The following is a 25,070-nucleotide window of genomic DNA, read 5'->3' as shown; positions in this document are numbered from 1 at the left end:
TGCAGTTCTGTGTATCATTATGTTATGAACTAAAGTCATGGCTTCGTCTCAAATTCCTTTGGATATGTAATTTATAACACTTTTAACTTCTTTTGTTTTCGTCGTGATCATTTTATCAGGATTATGGAGGCTACTAAATATAAATTTGATATTAATTATAATATTTTATAAAAATGCTATACAATGAGAGGTGTCTTAAGTTTGAATTCCACTCATACTTGTATCAGCAAGGTAATAGGATTAATTGAAGATCTGTCCATCAGATCTGACCGGCCCCAATAAGACTCATGACCCTAAAACTATTCTGGAGCATCATTTATTAATTGGTAAAAAATATAGATTAAAATATCTTCCTTTATCCTAAGTGCGAATAAAAACGACGACCGGTTTGAAACACGAAGTATCTCAGACCGGAGGTAACGATTTAGCGCTTATTTCTTAATGGAAGTCTCACGGTCAAAATAAAAACGATGAGCCCACCTAAAACTTTATAATGAGTAATAGAATAATTTTAAATACATAATGTACAATGGTTTAGCATTGACTACATCTGCACTTGTAGGTATAGTTGTAGGTACACGAATTTTCAAAGGTATTAAAATAAAATGAAAAAGAACAAACCACTAGAAAGTTTCCATCAAAACAAGAAATGAACAAAAAACTTAAATTAGAGACTGCTTAATCCTCAATACCAGTTTCGAAATTCAGTAACGAGTTTCTCATAATTTACAAAATTGAATAAGAAGTCCAATTAAGACCAAAAAAATCGACCGAAATTTAAATAGCCACCAATAAATTAGAAATATCTAATGAAAGCGATAACTTAATTCTGATATTAAGTGAGAAGTGAGCTACGTGGGATGACGGATTTGAACCACCGGTTTGGTGATCAAAGACGCCGATGCCGCCTAAATTAACAAGCCAATTACAACGTAAAGTTCAAACTGTAGAGACAGTAAATATACCAGTCGAGACAGTAAAATGTAAAACGCGCTAAAAGTAACGTTGTGCTACTAAGTATAAATTTTCCGAGAGGAATGACTTGAAGAGCATAATATTATTATATGTAATATAAAAATATCCTAGGGATAAGAGTTACAAAAGTTATATCTTTAGTAAAAAGTAAAAATAAACTATTTGCTTAAAAAGTATACAGTGCAGCGTTACGAGGTACAATAATTATTAATGTGTGGTCTATGTATGGTGGATCATAAACCCTGTGGAAAAACTTTTTAAAATCTAGTAGATTTAATTTTTAAAACAAAGACAGTATAAGCCCTTCTCTGTCCGTATGGTATTAGGCTTAATTTCTGAATTTTAAATAAAAATGAAGCTATGTATATTCAAATACTTAAAAATAGCCTTTACCTTCTTTTTATCTACTTTCAAGTTTTAGAGAAAAAAACATTAATTGCTTTTTACAAAGTACGGTCATTAAAATAAAACATTAACGTTAAATAACCAAGTTTATTGTCAAAGCCAAGTCTGTGACTAGTATAATTAATGACATAAACAAAACCTTATCAAGCCAACTCGATCATTTTGACGTGAAATAAAATATAAGTTACGTCTGTCTTATTATACGCCGAGATAAGGATCAAGATGGACAGTCGTTCAGAATCCCATCAAGACGAGTCGAGATTAAAAAAGTGGGGCTTAAAATTACAGAGAGGACTGTGGTCGCCACTAATGGTGTACATTAAAAAATATTTTTCCATTACTGGTACCGGTCGGATAATGTGGTTCGCTACGTTTGAAGGAATGTGCTGCAACAAAATGTGATAAAATTATTGAAACTATGACTCTATTTCATTCTGTTGCAGCAGATGAAAATTTTATTGCAGTTATTTTTTGGAGTTATTGTTTTTTCATACATATGCATAATACGTGGGAGAGCCATGCTTCGGCACGAATGGGCCGGCTCGACCGGATAAATACCACGTTCTCACAGAAAACCGGCGTAAAACAGCGCTTGCGCTGTGTTTCGCCGAGTGAGTGAGTTTACTGGAGGCCCAATCCCCTAACCCCTACCCTATTCCCTTCCCTACCCTCAACTATTCCCTTCCCTTCCCTACCCTCCCCTATTACCCTATTCCCTCTTAAAAGGCCGGCAACGCACTTGCAGCTCTTCTGATGCTGCGAGTGTCCATGGGCGACGGAAGTTGCTTTCCATCAGGTGACCCGTTTGCTCGTTTGCCCCCTTATTTCATAAAAAAAAAATTTGCAAAATATTTACACGTGTACAAGTGAGATTCGCAAATTAAAACTCTCATAACGGAATGCCTCTAATCTCCTAAATGTTTTAGATGGTAATAAAATATTATAGTATTCTTGATATGCAAATTCTGTAAATGATGTTAAATTAAAGAATTTATGCAAATAAGTTTAAAATTAAAACCTTTATGATTGCTATTTTTGTAAGAAAAGAATTAACATGAGAGACGAGTATTATAGATATCATTATGTATTTGTTAGATTCCATAAGATCTTGTATCTACTGAAAATGCTTTCAAAAGTGATGAAAGTAAAAATAGAAAAGGAAATTCAAAATGATTTTTTATGTACTTTATTAGATTACAAGAAACTGTCTCGAAAAAATGTACGTTAGAAGGCAAAGGAAAATGATTAATTGCTATAGTACTTAATAACACATTAAAAATAATGAAAAATGTAAGTACAGATTTCATTGAGGAAACGTCGGTATTCGCTGGTGAAACAGGTTCCTAAAGACCGTCCTCGTTTTGTTGTACAAATATTACAACTGTTGTGACAGCGGGGGGGAGCTAGGTAGACTAAGGTCGTAGTGTGAACATATTAATGGTTTTACAACTTTTCACTTCATAGTGTGCCAAATTTTAAATTTTGTTTTATCTTCTTGTCGAAAAGTGAATATTCCAACTTGAGTTGGGCCTTGAAAATCAAATGTACTTTAATACAATTTCACAAAAAAATTCAAATATTATAATCACTTGTTGATTCTGTTATTAATTCATTTAGTTATTTTACTTTATCAAGAACATTTTTTACCTCATTAAAGTGGAATCTTTTAAGTAGTATTAATTTATTATTTATTAATGTTTATACATGTTTAGCTATTCCAGTCTCGGTAATGATATATCGTGATAATTATATACTATCAAATATCAATGTCGAAATGTCAGTCAGCTTAATGTTACGTTTTTGTGGTATTTATAAGTCAAATTATATTGTTGCTATTATTTTACAATATCGTAATCTAAAGATCTAATCAAACCATTATTCATAATAATTAGAGTTTCATTAAAATTTTGAAGCTTTAGTATTACTTGGTATTACTTATATATTATATTCTGTGGTTTTACTTAATAAATTTGATACTATATTAGGTTCGTTCGTTGGTGAAAAATTTAAAATTAATAAATCGTTATTTGCAAGAGCACTTGTACAAGTTTATCAGTTCCTAACAATTAAAAGAATAAAATTAAAGCGTTTTTCACGTAACCATATTCTTCAAATTCTTCGATATACGTAATAGTGTTTACTTATTTGGCATTCCGTAATAAAATTGTAGTAATTTAAAATTTGACACATGTTTGTTATATGGGTTCAATAAAGTTCAAACCTCAATCTTGATTCATTTTATTGGGTAACTGCTAGCCAACAGCATTATAAAAGAAAGTAGTAAATGTGACATTTATGTCGTTGCAAAATATTATATTTAATTGCGATTATTTCAATATTTTAAATAGACGCAGTCATTTTAAAACCATGTTGCAATTTTTGTTTCAATTTCGAATACGTTTCGTTGCAAATTTTGACGCAATAAACGCAATACTTTTTTAAATCATTAAAAGATAATAAAATTTAGTTGGCTGTTTCATGTGTTTTCAAGCAGGTCTGACCGCCCGGTTGGATTGCTCGCAGGTCGTCGACCCTCTCTCATCTAAGCCTTCTAGCGCCTAGATTGATGGTACCTCAGCTTCCACTTATATATAATTGCAATTAACAACCTTGACTTTTAATACACCAGATATGGATATGCGTTTATGTATAAGGCTTTATAGTCAAAAACATTTTTATGTTTTCGCTTTGGATGAGACATGATGATTTATTGGAACAGAATCTTGTGTTTTGAGCACGAATAGCACGAAAACATATAAATTATTCTCATGATCATCATCATCTTAAATACTAGTGACAATGTGGAGGAATGTTTCGACACGTTTATCAGGGAACATTGAACCTTACTTAAAAGGCATTATGAATCATGTTTGTAAAGACGTATATACCGGCCCCCTTGTGTGTAACGTTTAATGAGAGGTATTTTTTGTTTCTAAAAGCTAAGACCATTAAAAATGAAAAAGGATAAATTATAAAAGTTGGAAATGGATACTGTGATACTGTCTACGTTACAGCAATAATATATTGTTTTAAGTAATTTAAAGATACTATTTGAAAATACATTATTCGTCTAGACTTTCAGCTAGATTTTACAAGATTAGAATAATTGTGTTTTAAAAAGTTAATGAACTCAAAGTAGCTTGCGGCTATACAAACGCAAAGTACACTGTGCGTCACAGCTGTAGATCATAGAAAATCAAATAATAATTTTTAATATGTAATTAACATTTTGTTTCGAAATTATTGTGTGGTGCGAAAACTATGAAAATAAAGATAATGAATATCACCTAAAATCGTGATGTTAGTTTATTTGAAATGATACTTATCAATAATATAAGAACATTATTAAGTTATCCACCCACAGCAAGACATTTACAACTACAGTAGCGACATTTCATACATTAATTTCGTGACACGAACCAAAATAATAACTAAATCTGTATAACTTATTATCATAATATTGCAATTTGTATAATTAAGTAGTAGTTGAATGTGAGGGCAGTTATTTAGATCTCTTACTGACCCAATAGATATAATAAATCAAAAAACAATGTGTAAAATAATATTTTTAGATGATATAACATTAAATATAAATAATAAAGCCATTATAAAGATAAATGTGTAAAAGATGTAATATAGGAATTTCGAATAAGGGGAAATAAAACTAAAAGTACATGCTTGTACTATAATATGGTATGAAGATAAATATTTGGGAGGCTTCCGCAATAATTTAATCAGTAATTTATGTGCTGTAGAACAGCGTGGCACAATTGTTTATTATAAAATAGTTTAATATAACAATGCAATACAATTCACAAATATTAATGAAGACTATAAACCATGTAAAATTAATGGCCTTAGTAAATAATATTATGAGTTATCCTTTGAATGAAACCAAAAAGGCGCTTTACACAAAATCATGTATGATGCAAAAAATATTTTTAAATCAAGATTATTTTGAAATGAATCAAGAGCAATACAAATATGTAGACTGTAGATATAAACACTTTGTTGTAAAACAAGATAGTTTTCAATTCGAAGTCTCCAAGAAGCACTAAACGGTGCATAAAAGTAGTTTAACAACTGCTGTACGCGTCATGTGTGCCCACGCAACAGTTTATCTCCTACTAAGGCTCCGATTTGTCGATATGCTACTACAACGCCAACGCTTGACTTTCATATAATTAGCATTATAATGGAAGTGAAGTCGATTTGTCGTGGCAAAACTACTTACATTTGAACCTCAACTATAGAAGGAAATTGTGTATATCCGATACTCAATCAGTAAAGTGGTAAAGATAAGAACGTATATATAAATAAAGATGTCAGTAGAAATAAATCATTAAGAGGAAAACTTATTTATAATGACTATTATTTAATAACGAATGCTGAAGCGGATTACCCTTAAATGATTTGCATACAAAGTTCATTGAAATGTAACTAGCTAATAAAATATAAAACAAGTCATGGACAAGCAGATGCAAGTCAGTAGCTAAACGTTAAGATACTCTATAGGGTTGCCAATTTGCTTTCAAAAGTTATGAATGTATGATTTAATATAAATAAAAACATAGACGATCGCCACGACATTAGAGCAAGTCAATAAGAGTAATTCGAGTTTTTCTTTATTTTTCTAAATAGTTAATGCTATTAACTATTTAGAAAAAATAAAGATCAGCAAATTAAAGATACGAATCTTTGTTATGACAACCCTACTTTTATATGACATAATGCAAATGAGGCAGTGGTCTCACAGTTCATAACATTTATATTTTCACAACTATTTTTTGCGGTGTCGCTTCTAAGTTCTAACAAAATGATATTTTGTTTTTATGGCTGTCATTTGCAGAAGTTGTCTGACATGTTTAGTATCTTACTTCTCGTTTTGTGTAAATTTATTCTTTTGTTAAACATATATATTTCTAAATAAATCATCGTTATTTTGCTATCCACTCTCTAATGACAAAATTGACTTCTAGTCTAGAGATCTTAATAATAATATTTGTAATGGATTGATTTATGACTTATATAAATTTCTCATATTTCAGCAGTATTAGCTTCCTTCTTCTCAACTGGTTTATAGACATCATTTTTAGTAATCATCAAAACTATAATCAAGGCACTAGTAACAAGTAACAACGACTACTTTATTCTTATCTATCCAGTTATTCCAGAAGTGTATGTGTATACTTGTTTTTATTTCATTGCTACAGAGTACGTTCTCAGAAGTGATTGTTATCAAAGACAAGTTTGAAATAATTGTGTTTTCAAATAATACATCATTAGAGCACTTATATTCGAGAGTATCTTCAAAGCATACGAGAAGCTAACTAACGACTTGTGCTTGTATTAATGAGGTATGATCGTAATAAGTCTTATCATTAGTTATCACGATTTTAGTTTAATTAGGCAATGATGTTGTATTTATTCGATAAATTTTTGTTGAAAATAATAAAATGTCTACAATTAATAATTCCCTCCTATTGGTTGTTTATAATTAATTACATTTAAGGCATTAAGTCCACCTTTGTACTTGTATGTACATAAAGTTTTTAATAAATAAATAAATATTTATAAACTTAAGAAGTCGAAGCCTGAGGTGGATCAAAATTTCATCATAGAACACGAAACGTGTAAAAAACTGAACAAAAACTAGTCAAATCAAAAGACAAGACTTGCATAGTTCCACGCAGCATCATTTATTTTCCGTTGTTACACTAAAGAAATTTCGTATTCGTCGCGCGGCTTTATAAAAAAGTCGAATCCCCGTCGGACAGGTACGTGGATAAAAAATAAATGGAAAATACTAATGGAGCGAGGCGAAGTGGTTGGTCCGAGTCGCGACATGGTATGTTATTGCCACTCGGCAGCACGAAGTTTTGACGTAGTTTTGTTGAGGTTTTATAAGTTTTGAAACTATAAATGGTATTATTAGTTTTATTAAAAAAAATACTTGCTATTGCTTCTATTAATGATAAAATGAATGCAATTATTATGATATTTAATATTTTGAATTATCGTTTTAAAACAATATTATAATACTTGTCATAAAATTTAAATGAAGTTTTAATGGATATTCCATTTCGACTTCATCATTCTTGAAATTAAATCAGATGATTTTATAAACAGCAATAAAGCACTAATTACAATTGCAATCATGATTTACCAGAAGGTATTTTTGATCCAGAAAAGACTCGGCAACGAGATAAAAATCTGGAGAAACTCGCATGATGTTACCACAACTGGTCCATAGCCGGTTTGTGCCGGTCGCAGTCGAAGAGACTTAATGGGAGCGACGGCTGGCCGCTGCCGCTTCACACTCAATTTCACCTCTGAGTGACGCAAACATTCATTGCGCTTACTTGACTTCGCTTGCGCCGGCATCAGGTGCTTTACTCTATGATATTTAGGAAGCTAGAATCTATGATTTTCGAAGTAATTTTAAATTTCAAAGTCGCACTAATAAAAAAATTGTTTGTATAAATGATTTTTTAAAGTTGCTCCAATGAATATTTTACGGCATGATGATAATAGATTAAATCATAATCAACATGACATCTATCTATCAATATAAAAATGGATTTCCAATTGTGTTAGTAACGCTAAAACTCGAAAACGGCTGAACAGATTGAGCTAAATTTAGTCTTAAAATATTATTAGTAGAAGTCCAGGGAAGGATTTAAAGTGACACGAAGTTCGCCGGGACAGCTAGTAAATAATATAATAAATATATTAACACTGTAAACTTGTAATAGTAGCTATAAAATGTTAGCTGATTAAGATAAAAATGCCACCTACGAGCTAAAAAACTAAAAAGAACTAAGGTCGAATAAAGTATCAGAATTCTAGACTTGAAAAATGAAACATGGTTTAGAATATAAGGTAAAAAACGGTGGCGCCTAAATCAAAAAACTCAGTTACTTGATACCTCACCTTGCTTGGCTGGGTATGGACGATCTAATGTTTCAATTCAAACCTCTATGCAATCTGATATTAGCTATCTTCAGTTTCTTAAATAGGTACAAGTTTTTTATATGCTGTAATAAGCTTTCGCTTTGTATCAGATTATTATCAGTATATTTATGTTACTCCTAATATTTAATTACTTATATCATATTTTATCTGTATTAAGTTTATGCCTAAAGCTTTTTAAAACCATACGTTTTTAGTTTTTTTGTATTACTGTATGAAACAGCTGTATTTTGCAATTGTCTTTGTATAAATTATTCTGAAACGCTTCTCATACGTTTCAGGTGTTTTATAACAAAAAACTCCACAATCTTCGACTTTCCTCTCGAAAAATTTAATCTTCACAACGAGTGTACATCAAGTTTGATTCATGAGGGTCCAAATAATTACTTCTCGATACCATTAATCAAAGTATATTGATAGGAACGCAATTAGAATTGGAATCCTTGTTATAGTTTTATGTGGTTTGACTGCACATGATTTATTGTACTCGTTTGGGCAGCAATTAGGGAGATATTCAACGTATATTTAATTAGGAGTCTAGCCTGTGAATTATGTGGTTAGGGTTGGTTTGTTATTTTACTGAACCTAAGATTATCCAATTGTATAAGCTAAAATCTAAACAATTTTTGTCATATTGAATAAAACCTTAGAAATAATCAGGAAAAAAAAAATGTTGCAGTTGGACCAATAGTACTAACTTTTGTGGCAAATATATTTGCTTTTACTATTTTAGAGTCTCGAGCATGTAGGGACAAAATATCACTATCTAACTTGGCTCTAAACAGTTTGTTTGCTGTACCACTTTGTAAGATGTCATTTTTGAAGACCCCCCGCTGCTCTGTAACCGAGACCCTTGGTTTACCTGACCGCCATAGCGGTGTCGCTGGTATTTCGTATAATTACCTGACATCATGTTTTATGATGTTGATGAGATGTTATGTAAATCGTTATGTCAACCTTGATTTTTTATTCTTTGACGTTATTACTTAAATTAGCAAAAAACACCTTGACTTGAATAAATCGTAGATTAGCCCGAGTAGTTTTTTCTTTCGTCTTAATTCAACACCTGTTTTCCTGTTCAACTTAAAAGGTTCGTTAAATTTTTTACAGTTGCTGACTTACTGTTCCTATATTTTTTATTTGCAGAATAAGACGGAATGACTCGAATTTTGATTTATTTTATTAGTCATTGTGTGAAAATCAAATTTGCAGTTAAATGGTATTAGTATCAAAGTCTAGTTTCTGTGTCGGATAAATTATTATCGCTGCGGAGTTTTTAGAAGCCGATCAACGTCTTTTAATCTCCAATAAAATCTGTCTGAACGGTAGTCTAAAAGCTTTTGAAATTTAGATTCTGTTCCGGTTACATTTAAGGCCATAATCGTTTGTGGATGCAGCAGTCCGTGCTAAGAACAGATTAAAGCTGGTTCCTCGGGCAGCGGTAATAAATAACATGATTATTTCTTTTGAAATGGATTAAGTATTTTCAGAGAAGTTTAGTGTAATTTATAAAATTGAATTTGGAGTGTTGTACAATTTACATTTTTAAGCCATGTTATGTCGCTTAAGATGACTGCAATTTACAAAATGCAAAATTAACTTTAAAATGCAGTAGTAGCATTTGCACTTTAGCATTTATTATTTAGAAGTAGGATTATTACCACTTTGACAAAATTTCCAAATAATGTAAAATAAAAATTATATAATTTTTAGTATTTTGCGTATGAAAACTCAAAAGGGTTTAAAATTGATGTAGTTATGCTTGATTTATGCTTCTATTTTAAAAGATATATAAAAGGCAAAACCGTGTATAGTAATAATCTTACATTTATAAAGAAACTTTAATCTCTTAAATCCCGTCCACTTTTGGACCAAAATACAAAGTGTTTCTGGAATGTGACTTTAATTTTTGGTCATAATTCCATAAGGCTTAAGGCACGGTTGACACTTGTGTTTCGGAAGACCCTACCAAGGAGAACCGGTTGGTTGGCTCTGACGTCGAGATATGATCAACATTACAACGCATTTACTATACCCCTTAAGTCACGTACATAATATAATATTTCGAATTCCTCGTCCACTATAAAATGAAATATCGTCCGTAGATATCAGATTAGATTATGTTATAAATGATTTTGTTTTATTCACACATACAAGTATATTCTGTGACGTGGTTACATTTTGTATTTCTAGAAGCTTAAGATTATCCGAGTACTTATTTTGATTTTTAGCTTTTCTTTTATGCAATTTCATAGTACTAGTAACGTCTACTTTATATACTTAACTAGCTGTCCCGGAGAACTTCGTGTCACTTTAAAACCTTCCCTGGACTTCTACGAATATTTTTAGACTAAAATTAGCCCAATCCGTCCAGCCGTTTTCGAGTTTTAGGGTTACTAACGCAATTGAAAATCCATTTTTATATATTGTATAGATTTTTTATCTCTTTTGAGCTATCTAGCTGTAAAAGTGAAAAATAACACATTTCAATTTATTTTACTCACTCCAGTAATAGATCTGCTTGTTTCAGGACAGTCCTATAACTAATGATCATGACTCGTTTAAGACACCTTTCTATTCCCAACAAAAGCCTTTTAAAGCCTATTTTGGTGATTGATGACTGTAGGATATGGAAATTTTGTCCGACCGTAATTAGAATTACAAATAAGAGGTGCGTACGACCACTAACAATTATGCAACATTAAGTGTGTAAGAAACAACATGCAAGCTAATGGTAGCTGGAAGATAAAACGAAGCACATTTCATTGAAGAAATGTGCAAAGTGCAATGATCCCACATTTAATACCAATTGTTTTATTCATATTTTCATTAGCCTATGCAACAGCTTCATAGAACTCGAGCAGATCATCGAAAAATATAATTAAAAATCAAAAATAATTTCAGCTTGCCAATGCTGGTATTAGAATAGTTCTCTAGTGCTCATTTCTCTATCATTTTCCACAGCTCATCTAAGAATCGCGTCGAGTCAAGTGCGTAAGCCTTAAGTAAATGTTGGATGAGGTCGTGAGGCACAGCACCCAAGTGTTTGCCCACTGACCGGTCCCTGTTTGCTCTGAGCACTCGGAAATATTTCCAAGCTCTCCAACTACCCACGGCTCTGTTGAGAGTTCTCTTGAATTTCATTTACGAATTTGAAATCTTCATCGTTTGCGTTAGATGTGTTCGATTCATCGTTACTAGTATGAATTGGTATGAGTTCTTTTTCCATCGATCATTTCTATCTACCACAAAAGATTTAGACCATTAAATTGGCTGATCGTTTTTTCTACTATTTATGTACAGAGAAGTTTTATCATTAAAATATTTGCATCCTGAAAACGATTTGTCTTGAGTTATAAATTACTAATAATAATCATAAAATAGTTTAAGTCAATCTATGTTTAATACCTTCAAATGTAAAGATTACAAACATTTTATAGCGAACCAATGCAACATAATACTTAGAAAGCCTACACCGACCGCAAAGTAATTTCAAAACACCAAGCCCCGGTGTAAATGACTTCTTGAAACTGGACTAAGTAGCAGAGAAAAGTTTAATCCACAATAACCAGACGTTACTGCCCACGTGTAAACGAAGATACATATTTCCGACTTTAGTCCACCCGAATAAGGTTCAAATTGCAGCAATTTGAAATTGAATAAGCATAACATTTATCAAGTCGGGAAAGATCAGATTATCTGATACATTTTAAAGGAGGTAAAAGTTTTACAGCATAGTAAGTGTCCAATGAAAAATTAAATGTCAACTCTAGGCCCTTTGAAAAAACGATAAAATTGATAAATCTATCTGTTATATGAAGCCTTATATACTGGATATAAATCTATAGTTTTTTAGTGGCAGTTTCACCTTATTGTCCACTAATATGGGTATTTTTTTCATTTTCATAATCTTCAATTACGAATATTTCGTTATTTTTCCTCTAAAGCTGCTTATGAAACAGCGCGCGCAAATCCATGTGGCGCACGCCTCTAACCACAAAACAAATACATACAATAGCGTAACAATATTCTTAAAAAAATCAAATTCTTACAACACAGATAACTCATACTAACGCACAACGCCTAGTTCAACTGTTCTGCACTCTAAGGCTGAAGCCAAACGAGCGTAATTTGTGAGTTGTGAGTCGCAGAATTTCGGCTGGCAGAAATTCTGCTGCATTCAGTTTCATACAAAAATCCTATTTGATTCACACGAGCGTAATTTTATGAGTCATGATTTGTATGAAAAGATATTTACGTGGCAGAAATTCTGCGATTCACAACTCACAAATTGCGCTCGTTTCGCTTCACCCTAAAGTTATCTGAAAACGCGCTTAAGTGTGCGTGCTTTGTATCGAGCGTAGATTGCCGCAGTGAATTATGTAGTCTACTGTATAATATTTTTATGTGTCGGAACGCCGAAAGCCGTAGCTGGTAATGATTTATATTGCCGATTGTATCTACAGTTTAATTGAATGTTAATGTTTTATACCTTCGCGTAAAAGTTTTGTTACGTAAAATACTAATTGGGGGTTTTGCAATGTGTATCAAGAGTTTTTGTTAACATAATAAGTAGGTAGTGGGTAGGTCGATATAGAGATGATTTAAAAACAAAATTATGATTAGTTCGTGAACAACAATCAAAAATTTGTAGCTCAGCATATTTAAATTTTCGGCACTGTCTGTAAACATCAACAGCAAATTTTATTATTAAGTACCAATATTATTATTGTCAACTAATTTAATGCTCAATTTCTAAACCTTTCCTTTCATAAAAATAGCAATTAATTCAACAGAGTTACTTACATAAATTTTTCAATAGCAACATTCAATTTGACATCAACAAAACAGCTAAACTGCTCATTCAAAGAAGCGCTGCAAAGGACTGCAAAAAACAATAATTTCGGTGTTTTTGATTTCGCAATAAATTCACAATCGATCGAAACATTTTATATCACGCAACTGCTATTTAAATAATTCGTCTACCTGATACTAAATTATAGCATTTGCATGTGTCAAAGATTTATTGGGATTATCCCAAAAATTCGTTTTCCTGAGGCTAAAATATAAAGACAAAGAAGCGAAATGTGTCAGGGTTACAAAACCGATTACTGTCCATACTAATATTATAAATGCGAAAATGTATCTGTCTATCTGTCTGTCTGTAACATCTTCACGCCTAAATCAGTGAACTGATTTTGCTTAAAGTAAATATGTATAGCTTGGCTGTTTCGTTACTGTCTTCAGGTCAGAAACTAAATATTCGCATCACCACCACGCAACGAAATGGCGAAGCCATACATATTTACTAATACCTATGTAAAATTAGTTAAGTTAGGGTCGGTAGAGTTAGCCCGTGAGTCAAACGCTTGGCTCTACATGAAATCTGATATCTTTTTCACAGGACAAACCTTATGTGGTCGTCTTGGCAACATTTTGCATGAATATTTTTTTTAATGAAATAAGAGGGCAAACGAGCAAACGGGTCACCTGATGGGAAGCAACTTCCGTCGCCCATGGACACTCGCAGCATCAGAAGAGCTGCAGGTGCGTTGCCGGCCTTTTAATAGGGAATAGGGTAATATGAGAGGGTAGGGAAGGGAAGGGAATAAGGGAGGGAATAGGGTAGGGGATTGGGCCTCCGGTAAACTCACTCACTCGGCGAAACACAGCGCAAGCGCTGTTTCACGCCGGCTTTCTGTGAGAACGTGGTATTTCTCCGGTCGAGCCGGCCCATTCGTGCCGAAGCATGGCTCTCCCACGTACAACGGCTTATGATAATTATAATTATGAAAATCGCTATGAACTTCATAGTAATCGCAACACGAATTAATTGGTGTCTGTTATCTATGGTGAGTGGTGTAGGGACCTTTCACGCAACGAGATAGCTATCTATACCAATTTCAATTAGGTTATATCGATAAAATTTATTTGATGGTAGAGCTCAGTATTGCAAAATCGTATTAATTAGAATACTAATTTTTTCTCCACGTTTTTCTAACTTATTGGAAAAGCCAGTCGACAGACAGTATTGTGTGAGTGTGCTGTGGGCAAACAAGCAAGCAAGGCACCTGATAAAAAATTCATAACACGCGCAACGTCTGAGCGATTGCAGGCCAACATCCTGACAAACCTTCGGAAACATTTACGTGGGAGAGCCATGCTTTGGCACGAATGGGCCGGCTCGACCGGAGAAATACCACGTTCTCACAGAAAACCGGCGTGAAACAGCGCTTGCGCTGTGTTTCGCCGAGTGAGTTTACCGGAGGCCCAATCCACTACCCTATTCCCTACCCTACCTTCCCCTATTCCCTTCCATTCCCTTCTCGTCCCTACCCTCCCCTATTATCCTATTCCCTCTTAAAAGGCCGGCAACGCACCTGCAGCTCTTCTGATGCTGCGAGTGTCCATGGGCGACGGAAGTTGCTTTCCATCAGGTGACCCGTTTGCTCGTTTGCACCCTTATTTCAGAAAAAAAACAGTTCCATAGAAGCACTCTCCTCGATTTCAACTCTACATTCTGACTTTCGGAAACATTACATAGAAGTGTTTTGGAAAAACTCCTGCCGTTATTGACTGTTGCACAATTTTTAATAGCTAAAATTCTAATAATTATATTGGTGTACTCACGACTCACATCTGCACACGCCGCAAATAGCACAGCTATTAATTTAATACTCACTTTCTATCGCAATATACAGCAATTAATATAAATTGAAGCTATTTTAAATTTTACATACAATTTTATATGTTATACACTAGAAAGGTGTTATAATGGCTTAATTTTAGTGTGTGCTAATAAAGCATGTACTCACTAACACGACAGTCGTAATACAGTTTTGCCTCAGAACAACACGTTCCTGCGACTAAAGTTTAGTCTACGTGTACGTTATGTTGCAAATAAAAAATACCTCGTTTTTTATAAAATAAAGGGGCAAACGAGCAAACATTTCACCTGATGGAAAGCAACTTCAAGCAACTTCCGACGCCCATGGACACTCAACATCAGAAGCTGCAGGTGCATTGCCGGACTTTTAAGAGGAAATAAGTTAGGGAAGGGAATAGGGTAAGGCATTTTGCCACCGGTAAACTCACTGATGCTGTTTTATGCCGGTTTTCAACTATTAAACTAAACTTCGTTAAACATACGCAAAGGTCGAAGCAGAGGGCGCTACACGCAAATACAGCAAAAAATAATCCGACGCGTTGCACACAACATAATAATATAATATACAGGGCTTAACAAAAATAAGTGATAATACTTTAGGGTGTGTACGTGTTCTTTGTAGAGAGTTCACTGTGAAAGTAGCAGCGCTGAAAGACCAAATTTTTTTTCACTTTTGTATAGGCAAAGGCCCGAGCGTCACGAGTTTCCTCATACAAAAGAAAAAAAAATTGTAAAAAAAAACGTAGTCAAACTTTTTGTTTACTGTCCATGCTATGCTGCCTCTAGCGTGAAAACATTGTGAATTTGCATTGGAATTATGTATCTCTTCATAAATGCAGAGAATTGGCCACCTTATTCAAATTCTTGCAATTTGGATACCGAAATCGCGTGATATTATTCGAATTACCACAAAACAAGGACTCAAAAATGATTAGAATATTACAGATTCCAGCATTTTAAACCAGATTTTGTATTGATTCTGTAGATATCCGTAGGCGCTGAGTCCACCTGCCTTTGATTTATAATGTATTCAATATTAATTTGATATCCCTTTTTGCCGCGAAGCCTTAAGCGATCCGCCATTACGGAGTCGCGGACGAATTATAATTGCATACAAGATGCGGCCAACGAATAAAAACGCTATTAAAATCATCGTTGTTTATGAATATTAAACATTTTGATGCAATATTTAGTTATAAATATTTATAGAGGATTACCTACCATATTGTTCTACAAAAAGTAAGTCAAATGATAGGTACTTACATTTATTAGTTAGACATAATAATATTTTATATTTACTTAGTTATATTATGATAATATTAAGTTTCTTATTTTTCAAATTTGTAACTTACAATTTTGGTATAGCTCCACTCGACGCCTTATTCGGGCGGGAAAACGGACGAAAAGAAAAACTAGCAATTAAAAAAAACTAAGAGATGAAAACATTTTAAATCATTTTACTACCTTGCAACATACAATTCTTCTTCCTATTCATTTCCACACTCAGAAAAGTAAAGTGTTCCTACATAAGTCTGGTACAAAACCAGTTTTTCATAGAAATTGCTACGTAGTAAATTAATGTAAGCGTATCTCCGCCTCTCGAAGGCTGTATCAAATTGCCCGCATGCCTTCGTCTTATTTTATTCCCCGTACGTATTATACGTGAGTTTTTTAAGCAATAAAACTTTAAAGCGAGTTCGTAAATTGAACTGGTTATTGACTTATAGAATGAGGTTTTAAATAACTAAAGTTAAAGTAATTTTTATTTAATATTTACTATCTAATAAAAGGTATACTTCAAGCAGAACTTGTAGAAAAAATATCATTATATGAAAAAAAAAATGAAAAAACTAAATGACTCGGTGAACTTCGTATTCCTTTCCTTCTAAATATAAACCTTCCCTGGATTTCCACGAATATTTCAAGACAGAAATTAACCAAATTGGTTTAGCGGTTTTCGAGTTTTAGTGAGACTAACAAAATGATGTACGTAAGTGTTTTAAATTAAAACTAGCTGTCCCGGTGAACTTCGTGTCACTTTAAAACCTTCCCTGGACTATTATTTGTAGAAACAAACAACTATTTGTAGAAACAAATATTTTGAGACTAAAATTAGCCCAATCCGTTCAGCCGTTTTTGAGTTTTAGCGTTACTAACACAATAATTGTAAATCCATTTTTATATATATAGATTACTAGCTGTCCCGGTGAACTTCGTGTCACTTTAAAACCTTCCCTGGACTTCTACGAATATTTTAAGACTAAAATCAGCCCAATCCGTTCAGCCGTTTTCGAGTTTTAGCGCGACTAACACATTTGAAAATCCATTTTTATATATAAGATAATGATGATTTCATTATTTAAATTGACTCTAGAGTTTCTTTCAATCTCTATTCTAGTTTATCGTGTGGCCAAATGTTGCAAGTTTTGCAATGGTAGTTAATGGTTATTGGTGATGATGTTTTAAATTACTAACCAATAATAATTTATTCTCGATCGAAAACAGATAAACAGCTTATTTACGTAAGCCAGTTAAGCTCATTTGGAATTCAGAACGAATATCAGTATTGTAATTATGGTGCATTTTCCTATGCGTTTTCGCAGAAAGATCAAAAGATTGGGGGTCAAAGCCATTTTTGAGTTAATTATAGTATGCCTTGGATAAAAACGACAAAAAATGTAACCGTAAATTATATCTGAGATCATATTTCGATCATAAAACTACATAAGACCCAACGTTTTAATAAAAAAGGTTAACTTTAACTAAAATACAGCTGAACGTCTACAATTCTACACCAATATAAAAACAAAAAATTGTGTCCGGTTGTCTATTACGTTGGCTTTATTAATGGTAGTGGAAATCGTCATATATTTTAGGAGAAATAGTCGAAAACAATCTATATTATTTTCTGTAAAACCCGAATTTTTTGGTAGAATCTTTAACGATCAGTGGAATTAATTTTTACTTGTCAACTTGGACGTGATTTAAAATTTATTCTCACGTACTTAGTAGCCACTGAGCCAGTAGACACCTAAATATTATCTTAATAATTATAATAGGAAGTCAAATATTAAGGAAATATTAATGATTTATTACAGTTATTGCCCATTTATTCTCCGCAAAATCGTGAGAAACTAGCATAAGAATTAGTTCTAGTTTATCTAAAAACCATTAGGTATCTCGATGATTGACTATTTATTCAAGGTTAAAAGATTTTTTAATGGGAATTAGAGTAAAAAACTGTAATCACACATTCCTCGGCTTGTAGCGTCAGTAAAAAAGTGGATTGTACATCCCGACAGTGTTATCAGGCGAAGAAAAACTAAGTTATCATTTTAACAAATTGTATATCAAGTTGAGAACGTTTTAGTCGCATGGAAGTTGTATGAGTGGTAACGCTTTTGCTAAATATGCATTAAAGACGTAGACAAAAGCGAAAAATAATTTTTATAAAAAAATATCAAAGTACAAAATGTTTTAAGAAAATTTTGAAGAATTGCATAAATGTAAGTATTTTATTGGATTTTGTTAATTTTATTTTGTTTTGATGCTTATATTAAATATTACTCACAGGAAACAAAATCCCGAAAAGACCAAAAAATTTTTTCACTTTTGTATGGGGAAACTCGTGACGCTCGGGCCCTTGCCCATACAAAAGTGAAATTTTTTTTTCGTCTTTCAGAGCTGCTACTTTCACAGTTAACTCTCTACAAGGAACACGTACACATCCTAAAGTATTATCACTTATTTTTGTTACACCCTGTATAATAAACAGAATCTAAAAAAATACAAAATTTGAGTGAATTTTAGGTATTTTCTTGTATTATACCGCAACCCCGTTTTAATGCTTCATAAAAGTTGTGTTCGTTCTGTAAATTTCCACAAAATATCGAATCTACAGAATCTGTAAATCATCAATAACTTCAAATCTAAAAAACTGCTGACCGTATCTAATACTCCATTACCGACGCACCAATAGAAACGAATGACGCATCAGATTCTAAACTAATTACTTGCTCAGATGAAAAAAGGAGCAAGACGCATCAAAAACCGCTAAGCTGATGATTATTTGATAATTTAATCAGCTTTAAGCATTAAATAATGATTACTTATTCTGTATTTTCATTTGCAGCTTTGTAGAATGTTGTAAGCGTATACAAAAACATGTTTTTTTTTTAAGTATTATACTAGAACAAGTATTATATATTATAATCTTAATAATACTACTATTGATCATCCACAGTAAAATTAGTATTTCAATTTTCAACACAGTAGAGGCAGCACCAGCATAAACAGTAAAATTTAAACTTGAGAGGTGTCAAGGGACACCCGAATGGAACGAAGTTATTTCTTATGTTAAAAAAAAAAACCTGTATACATAATACACTCAAAAAAATATATTTAAAAACGCCATCTATTGACGCCCAGGAATACTAACAACGCGTCGCTGTTTATTTAAAAAAAACGCCATATAGTTGACACACAGGAATATTTACTATCAACGCCCTCTGCCCCTAACATGCAGGTACTAATAAAAAGGTGTCAGGTCAAATCAAGGTCAAATATCGTTCTGTCTAGCCTTCAGATTTACGCCGAACGCACGATAAGGAACTTCGTTCCAACAAAAAGTTTTGTTTACTGTCTTTACTGGTTTGACATTCTGTCAATATTCTGATGTGACGTGTGCAACATGACCGATTTTGGTCGGATTATTGTCGGTATGTGATAGTAGATAGCAACAACAATGACAGATTTAGACGAAAAATGGATGGACATTAACTATGTCCACACTATGCAATTTCAGCTTCAATTTCGTCATCTTTTTATGCAACTTTCGTTTGGCATATTCAATAATTGAATGCGTCGCGGGCATGCCTCACGTTCTATGTTGACTGCGCTATAACGCATGCCCTTGATGAACAAAAAAAGGCACAGTGTGGACAAAGATGGACGTATCATCAAAGTACAACTTTGGGTCACACCAATTTTACTCTGTAAATTGAAAGCTGGTATATTTATATAATTGTTATTCTTCAGTATTATTAGCCCTTTCAAGATCGCCGTCTTCTTAGAATCTTCTGTTTATGTTACAGTCTGTTTGGGATAAATATATTTATATGAGATTGATCCTTAAGCCAAGGGTATAAGGCCCGATCGGAGGTAAAATACCTTGTGAACAGTAAATTTATGGTTCTCCAGGGGATAAACTCCGAGATTCGATACGTAGAACGTTTTTTGTAACATAAATAAGACTTAAGAAAGACCGATATTCATAAAAATTTTAATCCGATTAGCGAGTTTGATGATAGAACGCTTGAGCTAAGGGTGTTAGAGTTTCTAGTTAAAGTTTATTGTGTATTTCTTTTTAAAATAAATGATCCAATTTGTACATGTAATTTAATATGTTTCTCACTGCGTTACTTCCAAAGTTCCATGTGCTATAATTATGGAAAGTATTATGCATGCGTTTTCGGGGGAGGAAACACGATTCACTTACATTTTTCCAATGGGAAACTCTGGATTTTTGAGCTATATGTTTTTGCCAAGTCCTAGTTATAAATATTATGTTTTATACCTCTAGTCGAATAATAATAATCTACGGTGTTATAATTTTTTAAACAAGAAGTCTCTACAGGTGCGTTTTATTTACTCATATAGTTTTTCTTACTGAGTAATAATTATTATATACCCACATAAGTACATCTTGTAATGACAGTATGTGAATATTGAAGTTTATGTACTGAAATAAGATCATCACTCCTTGATATGCAAAAGGTATTTAAACCTATCAAATGATAATATGATAAATGATATTCATTGATGTAAGTGAGCAAAATAACACTTCTTATGACAGCTACTTAAAGTATCGAAGTGAACGCCTCCGTGGTCTAGTGGTTAGAGCGTCGCTCTCGACTCCGGAGGTCGTGGGTTCGAATTCCGCGTTGGAAACATGTTATTTCCAAGTTTGGTTAGGACAATGCAGGCTGATCACCTGATTGTCTGACAAGTAAGATGATCCATGCGTCGGATGGGCATGTAAAAAGTCGGTCCTGCGCCTGATCCCTCGCCAGTCGTGTCGGTCTTCCGTCCCACTGGGTTATGAGAGTAAAGGAATAGAGAGTGATCTTGTGTACTGCGCACACACTTGGGCACTATAAAATTACTCCTGCGTACCTGGTCTGGTTTCAATGAAACCGGCCACTGTCACCGAAACCGGTGTGGGGAGTATTATTAAAGTACCGAATAATCACAAACGTTCCCACACTTCTAGTAACACTGATTAGAATTCCAGTATCTACTACTAATGTCTCCTACCTAGTATTTAATACTGATATTGATTGACAAGCGATTGGCATAAGGTAGAACCTAACTCTACTTCGGTTGCTACAAAGAGAAAAGGTTAAGGGCCTGTTTCACCACTTCCTGATAAAGTGCCGAATAGGCTATTCACAACTTTTTTGACAGATTCTCCATACTCAGGGCCTGTTTCACCACTTTCTGATAATGCTATCCACATATTAACATGATAGGTCAAGTATGGAGAATCTGTCAAAAAAGTTGTGAATAGCCTATTAGGCACTTTATCAGAAAGTGGTGAAACAAGCCCTAATCTGTCAAGTTAATTGGTGGATAGTTTATTTGTCACTTATCAGGAAGTGGTGAAACAGGCTCTAAATCGTCTTTTATTTCGTAAAACTTGAAATTAATACACTAAGTTATTTAAAAAATTATTTTAAAAAGAAATTTTACCAACAAAGTTATATCCGGCGCCAGTTTAACTAAGCCTCAAAACTCTACCTAAAATAAATCTCGATGGTTATACAGTGTGTAACAAAAATAAGTGATAATACTTTAGGGTGTGTACATGTTCCTTGTAAAGAGTTCACCGTGAAAGTAGCAGCGCTGAAAAACGAAAAAAATTTTTCACTTTTGTATGGGCAACGGCCCGAGCGTCACAAGTTTCCCCATACAAAAGTGAAAAAAAAAATTTGGTCTTTCAGCGCTGCTACTTTCACAGTGAACTCTCTACAAGGAACACGTACAGACCCTAAAGTATTATCACTTGTTTTTGTTACACCCTGTAGATGCTAATAACCTTAGAAATTCATACGCGTCCATAAACGTACATTTTTAAAAGTGTGAAATTTAACGCTTTTACCGGCAAGGGGATAGAGCATTTTAATTAGTGACTGGCCGTTTCACTTTTTTATTGTTACGATAAAAACCTCTTTACAGCGTCTTATGCCGGCTTAAGGCTGGATGCACACGACTGGTTTAAAAATAATTGAGGATTTTGAATTTAGAATTAAATATTATGCACTTGTAAGTTAAACTTAAAAGTAAGTTTTGTAACAAAACTTTGACGCTAAAAATAAGCTATTCAAACTTAAGAAAAAAGGCTTTACTTCTTATCAAATGCTATACGTTTTTAATGACGGTACAGTAAGTTTTATCACATTTTTTCAATTCAAATCTTTTTTTTCTTGTGACTTGTGCTTGTGTGTGTAAATATTGTTTTTCCTTGTTATTGACAGTTTACAGCTGCTTTGTTTTTGGTGTTTGAGGTTAACCATAATTATTTATTGTTGTACAACATCTTATTCATTCACAATTTTTAATTACAAAAATGTCAAGTTTTTAATTAGACAATAATAATCTTTAACATATTCTGTAGAACTAATTTTTATAGTTTGAATTTATGTATGAATCCAAAAAACAAATGCTTGGACTTTCGTTCGTATTAATCATGGTAGATGTGTATATTAATTAAAAAATTATGTTAATGTAATAGACTATTAAGTCGAGATCTTTTCTTGTACGTATTTGTACAGAAACTTGATTTGACGTTATATTTTATATCGATAAAAATCTTTGTTAGATATTAATAAAATTTCCTATGATCTACTTTGATGAGCCTGATCTTATTCAAAACCACAGACATAGATCAAGATAGATACCGCATGTCGCTCCATTTGTATGAAAACGAGCGTGACATTTGTATGAAAACAACGTTTCTATTTGAATTTCTACAGCTTAATACGGCACTTTGAGGCATTTAGGGATTTTTTTAATTTCGATTGACGTCCGATTCTGATAGCAGACTAAAGAACAGACTTTCGAAAGACGAGCGTTGCTCGTCGTTTGGGAACGCGATATGGCACGCGAAGTACATACACATGCGGTATCTATCTTGATCTATGTCTGTGTTCAAAACAATTTATATGTTGCTACACAATTATGAATAAAAATACTAAAACTATAACACTGACTTTAACAAGCACTATTTTGTTACTAAACACTTGTTTGTTTTTAAGAAATTCATGCATAATATATTTATGGAAAACATCTTTAATATCACACTATAAGTAAATATTAGATTAGTGTAGAGACTCTAAACAGTGACGAAATCAAAATTATGTTTTTTTTTAATTTTGCACGCTATTGTCATAGCAAAACATGCCGCACTGTTACAATAACTGTAACAACCCATGTAACCATGTTTTTGAGCAAATAAATATGATTATGATTAGTAGTAATACCTGCTGAATTTTATGTGTTGACTAGACCAGTAATCCGCAAAGACGTGTGTACCGCGGCACTGGCAGCAGATGGTGTGCCTCGGAAAAGGTCGTCGTACTTAGTTCTAGTGCTAAGTGCCAAAAAAGGGACATCTCAGAACAATCGACGAAGGGGTGGGAGCTCAGAGTAAGCCCTATACACACTTATGATTAATTTGTGGTGTACCTACCTCCTGTTATGTATTTGTATTTTCTTACTACAAAAGATTTAAATACCTGTTGAACAGTTGATTAGAGCAAAATTCAGTACAAAATGGTCTCAAAACGACTGTTTAACCGATGCTTAATTTTTTGTAGTCTTACCGTTTAAGTTTGCGGAACACTGGACGAGACTACTATCTACGACGCATCAAACATAAATACCAACAGGCGTCACAAAAATTGCTTTAAATCGGGGAATAAGGAATCTATGGGCCAGATACAATGGACAAAAATTTAACTTACCAGCAACTGTTGAACAGATAGACTTCTATCAGAAACCTATTACTAGTTTTTCATAAGTTTGTAGTATACGTAGCAAACTCTTTAGTTTTCGTTTTTTGAGACGAAGTTCCTTATCGCGCGTTCGACGTAAAGGAGGCTAGACAGAATGATGTTTGACTTCGACATTTTTTATTAGTACCTGCATGGTAGGGGCAGAGGGCGTTGATAGTATTCCTGTGCGTCAACTGGATGGTGTTTTTTGAGAATAAACAGCGACGCGTTGTTAGTATTCCTGGGCGTCAATAGATGGTATTTTTTAAATATTTTTTTGAGTGTAAAGGTTTTTTGAACATAAGAAATACTTCGTTCCATTCGGGTGTCTCTTGACACCTCTCAAGTTTTTTTCACTTGTTAACGTTTTGCTAGATATCTTAGAAAATTGTTATGTTGATTCTAATGTGTAAGTACAAAAATACATCGATAGCAACAGTTATGTTTAGTTTAGGCCTTCTATAAAAGTAAATGGGTGAAGTACCTTCTCCCCACATCATGTTTAATTCTTTTAAGCCCTCTAAGACATTAAACACATACCAGGAAACGTACACACCGAACGTATTCCCAGTAGTAGCCAGGAAATACACTTCGTTGCCCAAGCCAGTTGCCACTTACTTACACCATGCATAATGCATGAGTTTAATACAATTAACCGTCCAGATTAAGATACACCATTGTTTAGTTTTGGAAAGTGCTTATTGAAGCATTCTATTTTTAATTAAATCTTATGATTGAAATAATCTTCTTTATTTTATTGGTTGTTTTCTTCACGAAATTTAGTATGTAGGATTTGGGGATGAAAAACGATGTTGGTAGGTTTTAGTAAACGTTACAACAGAAAGCAGTGGTATTTCTGAATTTTGGATCGTAGAAATAGCTTAGCTCTTCTTTTTAATATCAGAACTCCTTATATTCATACTGTTTAAGAAGATAAAACCTTTTCTAGTTTTTCACTTGTAGAGTTGGCTTAACGGGGATGGAATTTCGTTAGGCGA

The 25,070-nt window shown here is 33.2% G+C and overlaps 1 protein-coding gene across 1 annotated transcript in view; it reads right to left on the bottom strand.

Moving 5' to 3' along the window:
• LOC121735408 (protein bowel) overlaps positions 1-25,070 on the bottom strand; it is a 42,141-nt gene that overhangs the window by 3,144 nt on the left and 13,927 nt on the right. The window lies entirely within an intron of this gene.

Source organism: Aricia agestis, chromosome 17 (genome assembly GCF_905147365.1).
Source record: "Aricia agestis chromosome 17, ilAriAges1.1, whole genome shotgun sequence".
NCBI lineage: Eukaryota > Metazoa > Arthropoda > Insecta > Lepidoptera > Lycaenidae > Aricia > Aricia agestis.
This window is presented reverse-complemented; position numbering and strand designations above follow the sequence as displayed.